The following is a 17,332-nucleotide window of genomic DNA, read 5'->3' on the forward strand; positions in this document are numbered from 1 at the left end:
TGAGAACGATGACCACATGCTAAGGGTGCATTGCTGGATTTTGATCATAGTGTAAACCTGAGATTGTGTTAATTAAATGAAAACCTGAAGTCAGGATGTGGAACTAGCGGCTAGTTGTTAGGAATTAGCCATAGATGGCAAAGAGGGAGAGCACTGGCTAAATCAGAAGATTTAAATCTAGATAAAAACAGCAGAGGTGAGCTATATGTGATGGCAAAATCAAGAGCATATTCCATAAAAATAAGGATGGACAAGTATCCCTCAGCCCTGACATAAACCATGCTCTGTTTGCTTTCAGCACCAGATGATGGGTGGGCTGTATATATGCTATAGCTATAGAGGAAGAAGCAGCCATTACTCCTGACTGTCTTCTCCCTGGATGCAGTAGGCCACCATCATGCACTAGGGATCCCAAATTTTTTCCTTCCCTTCCAATCTCCTCTTCTCTCCAGATCACAATATCAGGTCATTGTCCTGACCTGTTGTCACTGGTTTGAGGTCTATTTAATGATGTCAATGATCTCAGGTTGTCTACGATTTGGGTAAAGACAGAATGATGCGGATTCTACAGTCATGACTTCCTGACTCTGTGCAGTACAGGGAGGGAATTCTAGCTCTGTTGTCCTAGCAGTTGAAGTCTTCACAGCTGTTTCTAGCAGGAAATGCTCAGGATCCTTCTGGACATTTCTTCATCCAGGTGTGGTTTTTTTTCTTCTCTTCTGTCCTTTAAGCCTCTCCATTCTCTTCCCCAATGTGGCCTCTTTCCTGGTACCTATTTCACAAAGCCCCATCATTTCTCTGTTACTTAAGTGCTTATATTCAGAACACCAACCCTTTCTCTTTGCATGATAGAAGAGGCCTTCCCAGAGCTATCTCAGCATATTTCCTTGCAAGTTCTATTTTGAGAAGTGCCTCTTAAATCACCTTGCTGAGATCATAGAATATCTGTTTTTTCGGTTGACCACAAAGACCATGCTGAGCTGGGCAGATGTGTACTGAAGTGCCTGGTCTGGGACGGGAGGACAGGCTATGAGAGACCCCATAGCTTGTTTCCTGAAGGGTGCACAATTCTGAGAATGCTCTCTATAGCAGTGACACATTAGCCAAGCTTCCATCATCTTTCTTTGCAGTGCTTACTTTGTAATATGTAGAGAATTTGACACCATGTTGCTTTGATGTAGAAATTGAATGAATGCAATTGTGTGTCCCACAAAATGTGGACGTAGATGTAACTCGAGGGAGTTGTGTGTCCCTGGCAATCTGGTACCCATTATTATAAGATATCTTTTCCCCATCCTTAGTCTGTGTTTTGTAGGAAGGAAGAGAACTTTGTCTTGGTGCTGTGGAATTCCACCTCCAGAAAAGCTCTCTTTGTTGTTTCAAAGCAGGGTTCCTTGAAGACAAGATGTTGATATTATCACTGAAGGTTCAAGGCCTCTGCCCCTGCCTTGATTTCTGAAGAGCTTAAGGTTTCAGGGATGTGGTTTCTGAAGTGACAATGGACTTCAGGTTGTATAGTAATGAAACACAGCACACAGGACTTTGACAATGAGATATTTGTGTAAGAATAAAGTTTCCTCTCACCCATGCCTCTTTCTGTCTCTTCGCTCTTCTCTCTCCTCTTTCTTTTCATGAGCTAAAATGAACTAAGGAAACCTGGGTATTTCAAAGGAATAACATGCTACTTACCAAAGCTAAAATGTGTATGTTTCAGACAAGATTCTCTTTAGATTTTTATTTTTGCTTATGTATGTTTTTAAAGTGTATGGAATTGGTGTCTGCATGTACATCTGCACATTAGAAGTGGGCATCAGATCGAATGGGCCTACAGTTATAGACAGTTGTGAGCCTCAATGTAGCTACTGAAAATTGAACTCCGAGCAATCTCTGCAGTCCAGATTTTTTCACTTTTAATTACGTGCATCTGTGTTCACATGTGTTCAGATGTCTACAGTAGGGCATCAGATCACCTGAAGATGAAGTCAGAAGCAGTTGTCAGCTTCTTGATGTAGATTTTGGGAACTAATCCTGTGTTCTCTGCTAGAGCAGTATGTGCTCCTAACTGCTGACCCTTCTCTCCAGCTCCCACGCTAGTCTTTTTAGTCTTTTTATGTGGTTGTTGACACCCACACTCAGATCTTCTGCTTCCTTAATAAGTGCTCTTATCCTTGGCGCCATTCCCCGGCCATTCCCTGGCCCCTTCAAGCTAGACTTTAAGAGCGTTTCAGTGCATGCGTTATTTAACATGAAGTGCATGTATTTCAACACACAAACACACATGCTTGCACTCACAGCATTTATTCTGTAAGTCTACAGAGGTCATCATGGACTGGTGACAGTGTGTTACGTGTCACCACTTGGAGGCTCATGGAACCTTTATTACCACTTCACTGTGATTTCCCCAGGTTCATCAAAAGAGAATCCATTCTGTACACAACATATGTGTACAAAAATTATTTTTCTTTACTTTGGGAAAAGTGATATTTCTCCTCCTTCCCTTTTCCACCATTGACTGGGACCTGAGAAATACCTTTATATGGTATAGGACCATTCCCAATTGAATGGAAATAATTTAATCTAACTATTCACCCAAGATACTATTGCTATATAGAATACCCAGTCTATTTATCTGCTAATCTATTAACTTTTCTTGTGATACTATAAACTTCTTATATTAGGAAATTGTCTTTAAAAAATATTTTTGACAATTAACACAATTCTGAATTCTTCAATGAACACGTATGTTTATGGATTATAATATGTTTTCTTCCTCTTAATATCAAATGCTATGGTCACATGGTCTAAAGTATTATACAATAGCTTCATCCTATAACCTTAATTTTAAAATGACATTTCTCTTAATGCCATCTCACTGGACAAACTATAAAATGTTAGTGCCCTCATGTGTGCTAGAAAAACATTGTAGAGTTGTTTCTCTCTCTACCTAGCATGGGTTCTGAGGATTGACTCGGGATCAAGCTTTCATATCCACTGTCTAAAGTTGTCATCCTCCTGTCTCTATCCCTTAAGACGAGCCTACCAGCGTGCACCACCACACATGTCCTTTATTGTTGCATCACTTGCTCTGTATGGATGATGCTACATGAAATCAAACACATGTGTTCTATTAGAGACATTCTGCCAGCAGACCATTTCACAAACTGCTTGGTAGAAATTTTAGACTCATGTCCTTTGAGTCTGGAGAAATAACAGCACTCACTTGCCAGAGAGATGATGTCAGAATGCTAAGGGTTTTTCTTTCCTCTGGAACCACATGATGGAATGGTATTGTAATCGTAGTTCTGTTTGAATTCACCTAGAGCCACTCTGAATTCTCATACTAAATGTGAAAAAATTAGAATCTGTGTGTGCCTAATATTTTGATAGTGACTAAAAACTTGCTTGTACTAAACATGGTCAAGGAGAGCAGAGAAACAGCAGGATTCAAAAAAGGAAAGCACATTGGAGCTCTGTCGAAGTTTGTGCAGATGTTACATTGCCCTCGCTTTCTTCCCTCATTTCTGTCTTTTTCACTTCAGGTAGGGACGGAGCTGAACAGGCATTAACAGAGCTGCCTTCATTCTCCAATACTACATGCATAAGGCATATATGAGAAAGGCATCAGCCAACACTTCACGGAGACCATCATGTGCTGGACACACTTCATGCCTGGGGTGTAGACTTCATTGCATGTCACTCATGAAGTATTCCAGACACAGGAACATGTCTGTCCACATGATCTAGAGGAGGTGACTGGAACTCAGCCTCAGAGTTCTCAAAGCTACACTCTGAGACAATGGCAGGTCACAGGGAGAATTTGAAGTAGTCTATTAGGGATCACAATTCACAACATTTGTAATAAAACTTTATTAAGACACACTGAGACAATGGGGATGTTCTACTGGGAACTCACCAAGACCAGCTGGCCTGGGTCTGGAAAAGCCTGGGATAAAACAGGACTCTCTGAACATAACGGACAATGAGGACTACTGAGAACTCAAGAACAATGGCACTGGGTTTCTGATCCTACTGCACGTACTGGCTTTGTGGGAGCCTAGGCAGTTTGGATGCTCAACTTACTAGACCTGGATGGAGGTGGGGGGTTCCTTGGACTTCCCACAGGACAGGGAACCCTGATTGCTTTTCGGGCTGAGGGGGGGGGACTTAATTAGGGGAGGGGGAGGGAAATGGGAGGCGGTGGCTGGGAAGAGACAGAAATCTTTAATAAATAAATAAATTTAAAAAAAAGAATATTTGGTAGTAAAGGAACAGAACAAAGAGGGCACTGAAATAAATGATCCTGTCCATGTCAAGCCCATGGGCATTTCTGTCCTCAGGTAGGTAGCATTTCTAGTTTATGTAGTCTTCCTAATTCATATTCACACAAAACTGCTGCTTGTGACCCCGACGATGAGAACTCTGCAGGGGAGAACAGGACAGTTCATGGGGATGCTCTCACAGCAGCAGTGGGGACGGCAGTGTGTGCTGTGATGTACAGCTGTTGGATTCCATGAATGCCCATGTGCAAGGGAGCCTCACAAAGGACAGAGAAACACGACACAGGGAAAGCACTAGGACAAAGGGGACAATGGGAGTCTTCTGAGGTTGGGGAGAGCTGACATAGAGGATTCCAATTCAGAAGGATGAACTGAGCTCAACTGGTCATGTATTTCCAAGGTGATAGCATGGGTTCAGATTCATGGTCAAGGCTTTTGGGATGAGGGGTCTCTTGCTTTTTCCCACAAGGTTTACTCTGTGCTTCTTGACCACATAAGATGAGTCACAACAGAAAGCTGTACACTTACACTAACTTTAGAAACACTGTCTTCTCTGAGATAAGCATTGGGATCTCACTAACAGTGTCCTTCTCCTCTTCCATGTCTTCACACTCAGTAGTGAGCACAAGCCCAGACTCATTGACTTGCCCATTGGCTTCTTAGCTGTAATCCACCTTCTGTTGCTGCTGGTTGCGAGCATCATAGCTGCTGATATTTTCATGTTTCATCATGGATGGGATGACATCACATGTAAATCTCTTTTCTTCTTATTCAGAATTTTAAGGGGTTTCTCTGTTTGTGGCACCTGCTTGCTGAGTGTGCTCCAGGCCATCACTCTCAGCGCCAGAAACTCCTGTTTAGCAAAGTTCAAAAGAAAATTATCCCCATGTCACAATTTGTGGTCCTTGTTTGCTCTTTGTTCCTTCTATTCATCCTTTTCCACTTACCTTTTCATCTCCGTGGTTAAGACCCCTAATGTGACCTCAGACCACCTACTGTATGTTACTGAATCCTGCTCTCTTGTACATTTCAGTTTTCCAATGACATACGTAATGTCCTCATTGATCTTCTTCAGGGAAGTTGTCGTTATGGGTATCATGTTCCTCTCCAGCGGGTACATGCTGATTCTGCTGTGCAGGCACAAGAAGCAGGTCCAGCATCTTCACATCACAAACTTTTCTCCAAAAGCATCACCAGAGCAAAGGGCATCCCGGACCATCCTGCTGCTCTTGTGCTTCTTTGTGCTCATGTGTATCTTCGATAGCTTTATGATATTTTCAAACCATATGTTCAAAGATGATCCAATATACTACTTTATTCTGCTGCATGTGAGCCATAGCTATGCCACAGTCAGTCCTTTTGTGTTCATCAGCAATGAAAAGGATATCATTGGCCTTTTCTTGTCCATGTGTGAGAGGACAGTGACCACAGTGTAATATCTCAGCTTACACAAAGCAATGGGTATTGACCATGCATAAGCATCTATAACAACAGCATATAGAGATAGCAGGATCATCGGGTTCTGGTATTCAATAGGCTGGATGTGGTGTTAGTGAGAGAATTTGTCTAGATGGATAAGAAAGACAGGGAAAGAGAAGAACACCTGCAGTATGAATTCTAATTGGTATTAATAATATAAACCCAGAGGCGTATATAGGGGTTAATGCTGAAGACCAGAGAAGCAGGGTGCCAGTTATTAGAGAGCTCTTTTACCTCTACCAGTACTCAAACTGAAGGGGTGATCCTGCCCTCAGACTGCATCCCCAGACTGCCTCTGTCTTCACCAAACCACAGACTTTACTACAGAGGCAAGCATAATCAAAATTCTTTGTAAAGTATACTTGAGTCAACTAATATGTCATCCAAGTAATTGATGACCTGCCTATTGATCTCGTGGCCCTTATCCACATATTATTGCTTCTGATCACTGCAGTCATAGCCATAGACATTTTTATTTCCTGGCAGGGACAGGAACATTATATGTCAATTCCTTGTTTACTTGTACAGAATTTCAGGGTCTTGCTCTGTGTACCACCAGCTCCAGGCTATCATCCTCAGTCCCAGAAGCTCCTGTTTAGCAAAGGTCAAGAACAAATCTTTCTTTCACATCTCTTTGCTCTTCTACCCATGAGTGTCTCTTATAGGTCCATTGGCAATCACCTCTTAGCGTCTAATACGACAACACACATTTTGACTTTGGGTAACTATATGTATGATACCAAATTCTAGTATCTTTACCAATGAGTTACATCATGCGAAGTACATTTTCCACATTGCTGGCTCTCAAGAAAGCCTTTCTTATTAATCTTATGGCCCTCTCCAGTGGGTACATGCCGACTCTCTTGTGCAGGCACAAGAAGCAGGTCCAGCATCTTCATATCACAAACTTTTCTCCAAAAGCATCTCCAGAGCCAAGGGCCACCTGGACCGTCCTGCTGCTCCTGAGTGTCTTTGTGCTGGTGTTCATTCTGGACAGCATTGTCTCCTCATCAAGAGCTATGTTCCTGGATGATCCAACATTTTACTGTATCCATCTCTTTGTCGTCCATAACTATGCCACTGTCTGTCCTTTGGTATTTATGAGCACTTAAAAACATATAGATCATTTTTCATGTCCTTGTATGAGAGGCTGATAAATGTCTAAATATTCAATGTTTGCAGTTATTTTATAAAGAGCCAATGTGATGGCATTAGAGCTGTCAATGATTGCATACTACCTATGTGCTTTGGTGTACATGAAAATATAAAGTTGTGTATTTTCTATTATAATTATTTACTTTATGCTATGTGGTGGCAAATATGTAACAGGAAATTAAACCACATGCCCTTGGAGATGTGGTAAGATGTATATCTTATATTATACATGTAAGATACATGATATATAACATTGCTTTGTATCTATCTTTCTCTATATATGAATTTATATATACATACCAATGAGTCTTTAAGTGAGTCCTGTGAGAAGGCTCTTACATATCATGACCAGGGATATCCCATTCTACTTTTAAGTATGTGACCACTGTTGTTGGATAATGCTTTTGCACACTGTATGGATCCATCACTTGTATTTGTTTAATAAAATGTTGATTGGTCAGTAGCCAGGCAGGAAGTATAGGCAGGGATACCAGACTAGAGAATTCTGGGAAGAGGAACAGAGATACATTCACCAGCCAGATGTAGAAGAAACAAGACGAGAATGCCTGAGTGAGAGAAAGTACCAAGCCAAATGACTAAAGATAGATAAGAATTATGGTTCAATTTAAGTTGTAAGAGCTAGAGAATAATAAGCCTGATCTAACAGACAAAACAATTGATAATTAATATAAGACTCTGTATGTCTTTGGGACTGAATGACTGTGGCACTTTCTGAACATAGCGGACAATGAGGACTACTGAGAACTCAAGAACAATGGCAATGGGTTTCTGATCCTACTGCACGTACTGGCTTTGTGGGAGCCTAGGCAGTTTGAATGCTCAACTTACTAGACCTGGATGGATGTGGGGGGTTCCTTGGACTTCCCACAGGACAGGGAACCCTGACTGCTTTTCGGGCTGAGGGGGGGGGACTTAATTGGGGGAGGGGGAGGGAAATGGGAGGCGGTGGCTGGGAAGAGACAGAAATCTTTAATAAATAAATAAATTTAAAAAATAAAAAAAAGAAATTTATCTCTGTAGAGAACTTCTATTAGGTCTCAATATTTCAACTTCCTCTGCTATATCTATTTAACATTTCTTGTCATAAATAGTCATTGTTTCACAAGAAAAGAAATTACACACATAATTATAACCAAACTTCAGCTTGGGTGTCTCTTCCTTTGATTTTTCTGCCATATTGGAACATAGACAAACCATGAAGTTGCTACACAAAGTAAGATAACTCCATGAGAGAAAAACAAATCTTATGTAGATTGACCGAGAGAGGGTGGAACACACAGTATTTAAATTCAGAGTGACAAAATATCATGTCATTTTGGAGGTTCAAGAAAGCTTAAATGAGATCACATTTCAGGACAGCCAAGTTTAGGCAGCGAAGGAAACCATCAAAACCAGAAAGATGGTGAAGATGTGATTGAACAAAGGGGCCATATTCCAGCTCCAGCAAGCAACAGAACTTGGCAGCCTCATTCACATGGTTCTGGCTTCAGAGTCAAAGACACAAGAAAGGGGTTATGGAATCTCCCTCTACAACTAAGGAAATTGTGAGGCCAGGTATATGTCAGGGGTGTCCATGAATGGAGGCCTAGAGAGGCCATTGTGTGAAGTTGCAAAGATGAAAGCTAAATTGACTTGGAGACTCAAAATATTGGAGATGCCAAAGTCATGGGATACCTGATAGGGAAGCTGCTAACAGGGAGTGGAACCAGCTCGAGGAAAGGAAGTGTGTTGTAGTCAACAAAGCTGAAAGGAGTTGGAGGTCTGAGAGCACTTTGACTTTTGACTTGCTTGGAGATGCAGAGTTTGGAGTTTGCCCAGAGGGTTTTTGGTCTTGCTTTGGTCCAGTGTTTCCTCACTATGCTTTCTTCAATGTTTTGGAATGGTAATGTATATCCTGTGCCATTATATGTTGGAAGCATGTGATGAAAGCTTTTTGATTTTGATTTTACAGGGGATTAGAGTTGAAAGATTTCATACATCTCAGAAGAGATTTTGGACTTTGGACTTTTAAACAAGTCTGAGACTTTTCTAGACTATGGGAATTACTGAAGTTAGACTGAATGCACTTTGTATTATGATATGACTTTAAGCCTATGGAGGCCAGGGAACGGAATGTGGTGGTTTGAATAAAAAGGGTTCCCAGAGGCCCATAGTGAACAACCCTGTTTAGGAGGTGTGGTATTGTTGGAGGAAGTATGTCGCTGGGGGCAGGCTTTGAGGTCTCAGATGCTCAAGCCAGGTCTAGTCTTTCAGTCTCTTCTTGCTTCCTGAGGATTAAGATATACAACTCTCAGTGCCTTCTCCGGAGAGAGGCCCAGGCCCCCACAGATTCACTTAGTCGGTAGCCCTAACACAACCCGAGCAGCCTGGTTCTGGGTTCAGAGTCATGGAAAGAAACACAACCTGAAAACGGGACTAGAACCAGGGGACGAAACACTTTGTCCCTGAACCTAGAGTCAGAGAAAAACCCCAGAACCCTGAAACTAGTACCAAAACAACACACCAAGTTCCTAGATTAAGAGCATACTAAAAATATTTGCCTTGGCCCCATGATTACAGTTAAAAAGCTAAAAAGAACCTGAAGAAGAAACACAGTTTGGCCACAGAAAAGAAGCCATTTCTCCCCCTAACTTGAAATCAGCCAGTCCCTAAACAGGGAAAATGGACCAATCAGAGCCTCAGGTAGTCAAAGGCAGTTGGAAATTCCCCTCAGGCCTGGAAAGCCCCTTTACCTCATCAGAGGGCAGCCAATCCCAAGCCTGGAATTCTAGAATTCTCCCTCGTGCCACTAGGGGGCAGCCAATCACAATAAAGCCCCGTTTTTTCCCTGCTCTGGGTCTCTCTCTATGGTGTTCCAGTTGCTGCTGTTGGCTTCACTGTGGCTGTTGCTGCTACTGCTATAGCTGCTGCTGCTGCTGCTGCTGCTACTTTGGGACAGGCAGAGGGAGCCAAGTTAACTCATGAACTCTTTGTTTTTGCACCTGAGTCGGCCTCCTGGTAGTGATTAGTTGTGGAATTCAGGCATAGCTTTTGCTGTGTTGTGTGGGAACCCAAACACCTACTACGACCACCCTCCACTGAGTCTCAAAGGCACAAATTAAACAGGTACCTTCCTCTTTTTTCTTCTTTTTGCCCAGGCTACTTAAGTAGGCTGCTCCTGCTGGCTGATCTTTATCCTCAGGACATAACCAGATGCTGCAAATCTCTGGCTCCATAGCTAGGGGCTCTTAACCCTGTAAGAGTAACTGGTCAAAAGTCTGGTTAGAAATCTTTTGGATCTGTTGTTGAAGACATCTAGGCAAGATGTTTATGAGACAGGATGCAATTCGTAAGACTAAGAAAAATTAGGAAGAGAGGGGTTAAGAAAGGTAGAATCCAATTTCGTATCTGACCCTTAGTGATCCACTGGCTAGAGGTATCAAGCTGTTTCTGGTTTTGAAGATCATTTGGAGTTGGTGGATCTTGTTTTTCACTGCTGTAAGAACCTTTGAGGAGCTTTGGATTACTTCTACTGTGTCTACACCACAGGGTCTAGAGAGTGGGATGGGCATTCTCAGTTTTTGAGCATGTTTGGTGGATGGGCGACCGTGAGAAATGCTGTAGGAAAGCTTACCACTGACACCCATTTTCCATCTGGGGCACCATGGGTTCCTAGTTAGGATGAAAAAGATCCCATTCTTCTTAAAGACAGAGTGTTTTCCAGAGTGGGCATGATGTCTCCCAGCAGTCCCCAGACCCTACCATGTGAGTGGCCTGGTTGAACTACTGAGTATGTATTTCCTTCTAGTGATGAGGCAAGCAGGCCTGCTTTTCATCCCACCCGGCTGCTGCATAGTTAGCATTACACCCGAAATAACAACACACAAACTGTAGTCATTTAAACACTGCCTGGCCCATTATATCTAGCCTCTTCTTGGCTAACTCTCATATCTTGCTTTAACCCATATCTAGTAATCTGTGTATCACCACGAGAAGGTGGCTTACTGGGAAGATTCTAACCTATGTCCATCTCGGAGAGGAGAGCTATGGCGCCTGCCTCACTGCCTTCTTCCTCCCAGCATTCTGTTCTGTCTTCCCCACCTACCCATGTTCTGACCTATCAGGCCAAGCAGTTTCCTTTTTTTTTTGAAGTTTCAGCAGCCATAAGTATTATTTTGAGTGAAATGCACATTAAACTTTTGTATAAAAACCATCAAAGGTGCTATATTGGATTATTTTGGTATTAATTTACCTCCCCCCATGCCATTCGTGTTATCTCCTACCTTTCTGGTTTCTTCTGTATCATTACAATCATCTAAAATTGTCCATTGTTAAAATATAAAAAATATTAGTCTGTTTTTCAAGATAAAGTACCACTAGTGATGGTTTATTCAAAATGAAAATCTTTTTAAAAGAGAACCAACTTATTGGAAAAGAGATATATAACAGAATTTTTTAGGGACATGGGAATGTCAAGTCAATGTAGGCCTGTAGTAAAACATTTTTATAATCCCTCTTTCCAGAGTGTGGGCTATTTCTTTTGTGGAACTGGTTCACCAGGGTTTTTGTTATTTGTCCATCATCCCTTGGGTACTCTCTAAAGCGAATCAAATGTGCACATATCCCATACTCCCAAAACGCTTAAGGTAAAAAGAAAGCTGGTTCTTTTGTCTTAGCAATAGCCCTTAGGATTAAGTTTGTCATTAAAGATATTATTCCCTACAAAGGGAACCGTCTTGATACCTCCTTTTTAGTCCTCTCTTTGCCTCATTTTGATTTTGGTAGTCCATTCCAAAACTGAACCCATTCCCTCCTGGGCTAATTCCGTATGAACAAACTCAACAGTTGGAACTGAACTTTAGAGTGAAATTTCCATTTTGCTCTCTGTCTTACACGAACAAGCTTCTCTGATTTACCACAAGAGCCGTCTGACTCTCCCGTCTCTTGACTTTCTTATTCCTTTGTCTCACCTTCCAGCACAAGGCACTAGAGACTAATAAGTCCGGAGGATAGAAGGACCAGGCCGAAGATGGAGATGATGGAACCGTGAGAATTGAAGCTGTAAGCCACGGCGGTGACGACGATCCCCGCGATGAAGACCACTACAGCAAAGGGGATGATGCAGCGGTAGCAGGAGAGTTCCGCGCCCCCTGTGGCGGCCATCAGCTGAACCTCAGTGACCAAGGGGACTGTGGTGATCACAACTTCACTCTTAGGGTTTTTCTCCATATTCACGGGCGCAGGCGACTTTGGGGATCCCAGGTTCTCTTTTTACAGGTTCTTCAGTCATTTTTCTGGGGATATAGGTATCCTACCTGGCTTCACAGACTAGATTTAGAAAGTCTTGCCAGGGTGGACACTGTGAAAAAGAAGGCAGGGGATATCAGCTAGGTCACCAGCACCGGATGCAAACGGAAGCAGAGAGGTGCAGAGGCATCTCCTGTCCCAGGACACACAGGAGCACAAGCCTTGCTTACTTGCATTCCCCGCTTAGAACATTCTTTTACATTGAGTAAAAGGAAAACAACTATGCACAAAAAAGGAGAGAGACGAAGAGCAGGAAGCCCTTTGCAGTATTCCATATTCCTTGGTGGTCTACAAATACCCTTTAGAAGCGTCCTTCTTTGCCTATTTACTTTATTTTCTCTAAGCTCGGAAAAGTTTGGATTCTCATCCGAAGATGGCTCATTCAGGAGGGGAATGCGCTCTGAACAGTTCCACTACTCACAGCAACGTGGACTCTGCCAGTTTCGCCAGGCGTGACACGCATTCTTTCCAAGCTGTCACCCACCCATTCATGGCTCGGGGATGAAAACAGTGTGGTACTGGCATAAAAACAGAGAAGTCGACCAATGGAATCATATAGAAGACCCGAATTTTAACCCACAAACCTATGATCACCTCATTTTTGATAAAGGAGCTAAAAGGATACAATGGAAGAAAGAAAGCCTCTTCAGCAAATGGTGCTGGCACAACTGGATGTCAACCTATAGAAGAATGAAAATAGACCCATATCTATCACCATGCACAAAACTCAAGTCCAAATGGAATAAAGACCTCAACATCAGTCCGAACACACTGAACTTGATAGAAGAGAAAGTGGGAAGTACCCGACAACAGATGGGAACAGGAGACTGCTTCCTATGTATAACCCCTGCAGCACAGACATTAAGGGCAACATTGAATAAATGGGACCTCCTGAAACTGAGAAGCTTCTGTAAAGCAAAGGACACTGTTACTAAGACAAAAAGGCAACCCACTGACTGGGAGAAGATCTTCACCAACCCCGCAACAGACAAAGGTCTGATCTCCAAAATATATAGAGAACTCAAGAAACTAGACCTTAAAAGGCTAATTAACCCAATTAAAAAATGGGGCACTGAACTGAACAGAGAATTCTCAACAGAAGAAATTCAAATGGCCAAAAGACACTTAAGGTCATGATCAACCTCCTTAGCAATCAGGGAAATGCAAATCAAAACAACTTTGAGATATCATCTTACACCTGTCAGAATGGCTAAAATCAAAAACACCAATGATAGCCTTTGCTGAAGAGGCTGTGGAGGAAGGGGTACCCTCATCCATTGCTGGTGGGAATGCAATCTTGTGCAACCACTTTGGAAATCAGTGTTTCAGTTTCTCAGGAAATTCGGGAACAACCTACCCCTGGACTCAGCAATACCACTCTTGGGAATATACCCAAGAGATGCCCTATCATATGACAAGAGCATTTGTTCAACTATGTTCATAGCAGCATTATTTGTAATAGCCAGAACCTGGAAACAACCTAGATGCCCTTCAATGGAAGAATGGATGAAGAAAGTATGGAATATATACACATTAGAGTACTATGCTGCGGTAAAAAACAATGACTTCTCGAATTTTGCATGCAAATGGATGGAAATAGAAAACACTATACTGAGTGAGGTAAACCAGACCCAAAAAAGATGAACATGTGATGTACTCACTCATAATTGGTTTCTAGCCATAAATAAGGGTCACAGAGTCTACAATTGGTGAACCTAAAGAAGCTAAGTAAGAAGATGAACCCAAGGAAAAACATATAGTTATCCTCTTGGCTATGGGAGGTAGACAAAATTGCCGGGGAAAAAATAGGGATCTTGGGGGTGGGGTGGGATGGGGGTAAGGGGAGAAGGGGAGAGAAAAGGGAGAAGGGGAGGATAGGGGGAACTGTGGGGGAAAGGATGATTGGGATAAAGGAAGGTTGGATAGGGGAACACGGAAGCACAGTTTTTAGTTAAGGGAGCCACCTTAGGGTTGGCAAGAGACTTGAACCTAGAGTGGCTCCCAGGAGCCCAAGGCGATGTCCCCAGTTAGTTTCCTGGGCAGCTGAGGATAGAGAACCTGAAATGACCCTATCCTATAGCAATACTGATGAATATCTTGCATATCACCATAGAACCTTCATCTGGTGATGGATGGAGATAGAGACAGAGACCCACACTGGAGCACTGGACTGAGCTTCCAAGGTCCCAGTGAGGAGCAGAAGGACGGAGAACATGAGCAAGGAAGTCAGGACCACGAGCGGTGCACCCACCCACCGAGACAGTGGGGCTGATCTATTGGGAGCTCACCAAGGCCAGCAGGACTGTGACTGAAAAAGCATGGGATAAAACCGGAATCTCTGAACATGGCGAACAGTGAGGGCTGATGAGAAGCCAAGGACGATGGCACGGGGTTTTGATCCTACTTAAAGTTCTGGCTTTGTGGGAGCCTAGCCAGTTTGGATGTTCACCTTCCTAGATATGGACAGAGCGGGGAGGACCTTGGACTTTCCACAGGGCAGGGAACCCTGACTGCTCTTTGGACTGGAGAGGGAGGGGGAGAGGATTCGGGGGAGGGGAGAAGGGTGGGAGGGAAATGGGAGGCTGGGAGGAGGCGAAACTTTTTTTCCTTTTTTTCAATAAAAAAAAAATTAAAGTCCTGAAGTGGTTGGAACCCAACCGTTGTTTGTAAACTGAACATCTGTCTGGGTGCTGAGTGGTGGAGGCATGGCTGAGAGTTGGGGTGGCGTTGGGAAGGTTCCGAGCACACACTTCGCGTGCACCTTGTGTAAGGAGCTGTCGGTTGATAGAAAAGCGTGCACTTGCTGTTTATCACCAAGCAGTTTTCTTTATTGATTAACCAATGTGAGTAACACATAGACAGATGACCCTCCTCCATCATTTCCCCTTTTTCTGTTTAAACAAAAAAGAAAGGCTTTAAATTTAACATAGTAAAATTACATATAACAAAACAGTTATCAAGCAAGATCAATGGAAATGAGTAGAAGACCCGGATTTTAACCCACAATCCTATGAACACCTGATTTTTTATAAAGGAGCTAAAAGTATTCAATGGAAGAAAGAAAGCATCGTCAACAAATGGTGCTGGCAGAAATGGTTGTCAACCTGTAGAAGAATGAAAATAGATCCATATCTATCGCCATGCACAAAACTCAAGTCCAAATGGATTAAAGACCTCAATATCAATCTGAACACACTGAACCTGATAGAAGAGAAAGTGGGAAGTGCTCTACAACATATGGGCACAGGAGATCACTTCCTATGTATATCCCCAGCAGCACAGACATTAAGGGCAACATTGAATAAATGGGACCTCCTGAAACTGAGAAGCTTCTGTAAAGCAAAGGACACTGTCACTAAGACAAAAAGGCAACCCACTGACTGGGAGAAGATCTTCACCAACCCCGCAACAGACAAAGGTCTGATCTCCAAAATATATAGAGAACTCAAGAAACTAGACCTTAAAAGGCTAATTAACCCAATTAAAAAATGGGGCACTGAACTGAACAGAGAATTCTCAACAGAAGAAATTCAAATGGCCAAAAGACACTTAAGGTCATGACCAACCTCCTTAGCAATCAGGGAAATGCAAATCAAAACAACTTTGAGATACCATCTTATACCTGTCAGAATGGCTAAAATCAAAAACACCAATGATAGCCTTTGCTGGAGTAAGTGGTATACTCATCCATTGCTGGTGGGAATGCAAACTTGTGCAACCACTTTGAAAATCAGTGTGGCGATTTCTCAGGACTGATTTCTCAGGAAATTCGGGATCAACCTACTCCAAGATCCAGTAATATCACTCTTGGGAATATACCCAAGAGATGTCCTATCATATGACAAAAGCATTTGTTCAACTATGTTCATAGCAGCATTATTTGTAATAGCCAGAACCTGGAAACATCCTAGATGCCCTTCAATGGAAGAATGGATGAAGAAAGTGTGGAATATATACATATTAGAGTACTACTCAGCAGTAAAAAACAATGACTTCTTGAATTTTGCATGCAAATGAATGGAAATAGAAAACACTATACTAAGTGAGGTAACCCAGACCCAAAAAGATGAACATGTGATGTACTCACTCATAATTGGTTTCTAGCCATAAATAAAGGACATTGAGCCTATAATTTGTGATCCTAGAGAAGCTAAATAATAAGGTGAACCCAAAGAAAAACAGATAGTCATCCGCCTGGATATGGGAAGTAGACAAGATTGCCAGGCAAAAACTGGGAACTTGGGGGTGAGGTGGCATGGGGCTAAGGGGAAATTGGGTGAGAAACGTGAGAAGGGGAGGATAGGGGGAGCTTGGAGGAATGGGATGGTTGGGGTAAAGGAAGGGGAGATACGGGAGCAGAGAAATATATATCCTAATTAAGGGAGCCATCTTAGGGTTGGCAAGAGACTTGACTCTAGAGGGGCTCACAGGTATCCAGGGAGATGTCCCCAGATAGTACCTTGGGCAACTGAGGAGAGGGAACCTGAAAATGATCCTATCCTATAGCCATACTGATGAATATCTTGCATATCATCTTAGAACCTTCATCTGGCGATGGATCAAGATAGAGACAGAGACCCAAATTGGAGCACTGGACTGAGCTCTTAAGATCCAAATGAAGAGCAGAAGGAGGGAGAACATGAGCAAGGAAGTCAGTACCACGAGGCGTGCACCCACCCACTGTGACAGTGGAACTGATCAATTGGGAGCTCACCAAGACCAGCTGGACTGGGACTGAATAAGCATGGGATGAAACCAGACTCTCTGAATATGGCGGACAATGAAGGCTGATGAGAAGCCAAGGACAATGGCACTAGGTTTTGATCCTAATACATGAACTGACTTTGTGGAAGCCTATCCTGTTTGGATGCTCACCTTCCTGGACCTGGATAGAAGTGGGAGGACCTTGGACTTCCAGCAGGGCAGGGAATCTGGACTGCTCTTCAGTTTCGAGAGGGAGGAGGAATGTTGTGGGGAGGGGGGGAGTGGAGGGAAGGGGCAATGTATGGGAGGAGGGGGAGGGAAATGGGAAACAGGGAGGAGGCAGAAATTTTTTTCCAACAACTAAAAAAATTTTTTAAAATGAATTACAATTACAATATTTATATCTATTT

General features: G+C 42.8%; 2 pseudogenes; one reads left to right on the forward strand and one right to left on the reverse strand.

Moving 5' to 3' along the window:
- The first annotated feature begins 5,365 nt into the window (after positions 1–5,365).
- Positions 5,366–6,921, forward strand: LOC121436072 (annotated as a pseudogene).
- A 4,879-nt stretch (positions 6,922–11,800) lies between these two features.
- On the reverse strand, positions 11,801–12,201 carry LOC121436079 (annotated as a pseudogene).
- Positions 12,202–17,332: the final 5,131 nt, after the last annotated feature.

This window comes from Microtus oregoni, unplaced genomic scaffold, assembly GCF_018167655.1.
Source record: "Microtus oregoni isolate MIOR12 unplaced genomic scaffold, Mior012 000002F_ref0000024, whole genome shotgun sequence".
NCBI classification, from domain to species: Eukaryota; Metazoa; Chordata; class Mammalia; order Rodentia; family Cricetidae; genus Microtus; species Microtus oregoni.